Here is a 4,673-nt window from a genome sequence, read left to right as displayed (position 1 = left end):
CTCCTTGATTTGTTTCTTGATTTCCTCCAGATCATTTGCGGGCATCCGATAGGGTCTCTTGGATATTGGTCCTGTTCCTGGCAACAGCTCTATCAAAAACTCAATGTCTCTATCCGGTGGCATGCCTAGTAACTCCTCGGGAAAAACATCCGGATAATCCTTCACTACAGGCACTTCCTCCTGAACAACTCCCGTAAGGGCATTCACTTGGCTCCTCCTAGGCACATGCCTAGACACATACTTAATCGTTTTTCCCTCCGGGGTGGTAAGATAAATTGACTTACTAGCACAGTCAATACTCCCTCCAAACTTTGACATCCATTCCATACCTAATATCACATCCAATCCTTGTGACTCCAAGATAATTAGGTCGGACAGAAAAACATTTGTGCCAATGGTTAAGGGTACCTGATCGCACCATCGGCTAGCCATGTATTCTGCTCCGGGTGAGCTTACTAACAGAGGGGTCCTAAGGGTTTGGGTTGGTAGTTTAAACTTATCCACAAATCCCCTTGATATGTATGAATGCGATGCACCAGTATCGAAAAGAACAAGAGCGGTAAATGACTTAACCAAAAACTTACCTATTACCGCGTCTGGCTGCTCTTCAACCTCCTCCACGTTAACGTGGTTCACTTGTCCTTTGTTGAATGGATTGGGTTTCTTCCCAGCGCTCCCATTTTCGTTTCCATTCTTTCCTTCAGGGCACTCCGTGGCATAGTGTCCAGTCTTCCCACACTTGAAGTAAGTAACATGACCTAGATCTCTTTTGGCGGGTGTGGCTGGATTGGGGCGGTTCTGATTATTGTTGGTTCAATTCCCATTCCCATTCCCATTCTTAGAACCATTGTGGTTATGCGATCCTCCTCTAGTGTGGTTGTGACCTCCATGGTTATGAACAAGTCCTCCCGAATTCGGGGTTAGGCGTGGCTTCTGCTGTGCTCCTGAGTTATACTTCCCTTGTCCATACTTTCTCTTGCGGCTCTCAATCTGCTGCTGCTTCCCTTCAATCATAAGAGCCTTATCTACCAACTCCTGGTAGTTGTTGAAGGTTGCTACCATCAACTGCATGCTCATCTCATCATTTAGCCCTTCCATAAACTTCTCCTGCTTCGCGGCATCTGTGGCCACATCATCAGGGGCATAACGTGATAACTTGCTAAAATCATCCACGTACAGAGCCACATTACGGTTCCCCTGGCGTAGGTTGCGGAACTCCCGCTTCTTCATTTGCATAGCTCCAGTTGAGACATGGGTTGTGCGGAAAGCTTGCTGAAACAGGTCCCAAGTGACGTTGGCTATTGGGAAAGTGGCTCTGTAATTCTCCCACCATGAGGCTGCAGGTCCATCCAATTGGTGTGCGGCAAAGCGCACTCTTTCAGCATCTGTGCAACCTGCGGTGGTCAACTCCCTTCCAATACGGCGTAGCCAATCATCAACAACTATGGGCTCGGTGCTACTGGAAAACATCGACGGTTGTAACCTTAGAAAATGAGCTAGGTTGTCCACTGGCGGAGGGTTGTTGTTGTTATTGTTGTTGTTGCCCTGGTTCTGAACTAGCAATTGCATCAAAGTATTCTGATGCTGGATCAACTGGGTGAGCTCCGGTGGGAAAGCAAAACCGATGTCACGTCTCGGAGGCATCTGATGGGTTTAGATGGAAGAGATCGGAATAGAAAAGGGGTCTAATGAGAAGACACTACCCATATGCACATGAGACAAACACAAACATTTCACTCAATCAATCAAGCAAGGGCATACATACAGTCTAGGGCTATCGCAAAGTGCTCATCTACTACTAATTACATGGGGAAATAATACTAATATTTGGTGGTCATCTAGAAATTTTGATCGGTGGAAGACTCCATGATGTCTGCTCCAGCTTCGTCTTCAAAGTCATCATCACTAGGATCGGAATCGGTGTCGTCGATGATGATGTAGTCCTCAGGGTGTATCTCCTTGGGTTCTTCTTCTTCTTCTATTGGTGCCGGTCCTCCCATGAATACTCCGATCTTCTTGACTAGGTCGTCATTCTTCTCCAGTAGTGTCTTGATTTGCTCCTCATATCCATCGCATGTTAACTTGAGTTCTTCCTCCAGCTCGATGATTCTAGTCTTCGCCTTTTTCAAGTCCATCATGTCCGCGCACATCTGGTTCCCCTGACGTCGAATGTGCTGGTTTAACTCCTGGATAAAAGCTGCAATGGATCTATCCTTCCTGGTGCTGATTACTTCCCATTGCTCGTCTCGGCACCCACATATTTGGTAGATAGTGTCCTTAAGCTCCCTGTTGTATACCTCTCCAATGCGTTCCATGGTAATGTGGGCTACCATGCTCTTGCCTAGACTCCAGGTGGGTGCTTCAAAAGAAAACTCTATGGGTTTAGAAGTTGGCGAGAACGTCCTTCCTGGAACTTGTACTTGAACCATCCAGCGCTCCTCTTCAGGTAAAGTGGTGTTGTACGTTCTAGTGAAGCTTGGTATTCCAATGTTCAAGTACCTAGTGACTTCCTTCAAGTGGCATCCAAAAGGTGTGTCTTCATCTGGTTGCGCAAACTTGTTCTTCATCTCCGCCATCCTAAAGAGTAGAAAATGGAGAGAAGTTAGAAATGAGTAGCGAAGAGTGACCTAGGGTTTATCTTAGTGGTCGTGTCCTACACTAAGCGTGTGCTCTGATACCATCTTGTAGCGACCCGACCTCAGAAGGACAAGTCTCTGGGCTTCAGTGTCATCCCTGGATCGGTAATGCTGACACACACAGTACTCGAAGAATTTATAACAGAGTAGCAATCACACACTTATTATATCGAATGTCTCAAGAGAGAACTTATTACAATAATATGGCTTAAGGCCATCTAATATGATAACATCGGAAGGCTTGGAAGATAAAGTGAGTCCATCAACTCCAACGGCATAGCTGAGCTGCACGGCAATGACCTAATGAACCTTACTCCACGTCTGAAAAGTCTGCAACATAACACGTTGCAGCCCGAAAATGGGTCAGCACATGGAATATGCTGGCAAAGTAAGACAGTAGAGCAGGAACAGAATAATGCTATCACTACATGCATATTTGGCTGGTGGAAAGCTCTATGGTTATAGTTTTTGCGAAAAGCCAATTTTTCCGTACAACAAAGGAATAGATTTTAATTTAACTATCATGGTAGTTGAAACATCATTGAGAAGGTTCCTCCAACTCAATCCCAATTAAAGTGATTAACATCCCAACAATATTATTTAAGAATGATGAGATACATGTGATAACCCAAATACTAGATACTCAAGAATGGTCCATAACCGGGGACACGGCTAACCATGATTAGATTATACACTCTGCAGAGGTTTGTGCACTTTTCCCCACAAGACTCGATCGCCTCTGTTGGATTTCTCGCACTACAAGGTGTTTGAGAGACGGATGACCGAGACACAGTCTTTTAGAAACATTAACTCTCTACTCCGGACAGACCATACCAAACCTACATCCCACTACCTGCTGATCTGCCTCTTCAAGAGCTTCACGTAACTTACTCAACTATGCTAGAGCCCATAATAGCATGTGGCTGCACACGGAAGTTTCTAGCATGAATCATCTCAGTTCCCTTTGAGCCTGGGTGGCGGTCCATAGGAAGATCACACGGGTACTCCGGGATTTCCAAAAATACAGGCAACACTGGGTACTCCAGGTGCCTCAATCCACCCAGATGTTAATTTAAGTTGCCACCTTAAGTTGAACTATTAATTAACAAACTCACATTTGTCATGGATTTCACTCAAACCCAAACCACGTCTACGAGCATAGCATAGTATAGCAGTATAAGCAACGCGTAAAAGTAACTCCCAAGTGTTTGAATGTAACGGGGTAATAGGTTCTACCTCATCAACTACTTCCCAACCCACATGTTAATGACATCCTAATCATGCAATGTTTGAGGATTGGAACTAATGCATAAAAACCGGGTGATAGAAGGGATATGATCAAAGTGTTACTTGCCTTGCTGACGGTATGCGAAACCTCGGGACTCGTAGTAGCACGCTTCGCACTCCGGGTGTTCTATCGCAAACAAACAATAACATACATAAGCAATAAGCAAAGATGCACAAGCAAAACTCAAATAAAAAAGGTTGACCATAAGGTTCAACTTAAGAACTTCGGTTCGCAAAAAGAATCAAATCAAACGGAGCAACGAAACTCAAATGGCGAAAGAAAGAAGCTTCGTTTACTAATCTAAACCTAGGTCAAATTTTACAGTAGCAAAAACTTATTTAAGTTGGTTAAACAGAAAGAGGGTTTCGAGACGAAACTCTAGGCGTGTGAATCGCCTGATTCCGACTAACGAGCGAAAAGATAAACATAAACTAAGATCGGATTAGAAATCACGATCAGAAAACTAGTGGAATAAATCTGATAAAAGAAAACTGACGAACAGGCTAGCGAACGAGCGTTCGTTAGCTGTAACTAATGGGCGAAAACCGTTCGTTAAAACGAACGTACGGACGAACTCCTCTAACTAGAAAAACTGAGAAAAACCGGCGATCCGAAAAAAACGAATCTAGGGTTTTCTAAAAAAACCAAACGGTTCTTAAAAAAACCGGCGGCTCGGATTCGGCGGCTTCCTCCGGTGAGTTGCTCCGGCAAAGCGAGGTGGCAGGGCGGCGGCTTGCGGGGCGGCGGCA

Source organism: Triticum aestivum, chromosome 6A (genome assembly GCF_018294505.1).
Source record: "Triticum aestivum cultivar Chinese Spring chromosome 6A, IWGSC CS RefSeq v2.1, whole genome shotgun sequence".
NCBI classification, from domain to species: Eukaryota; Viridiplantae; Streptophyta; class Magnoliopsida; order Poales; family Poaceae; genus Triticum; species Triticum aestivum.
The sequence above is the reverse complement of the archived record's forward strand: the minus strand, read 5'-3'. Positions refer to the sequence as shown.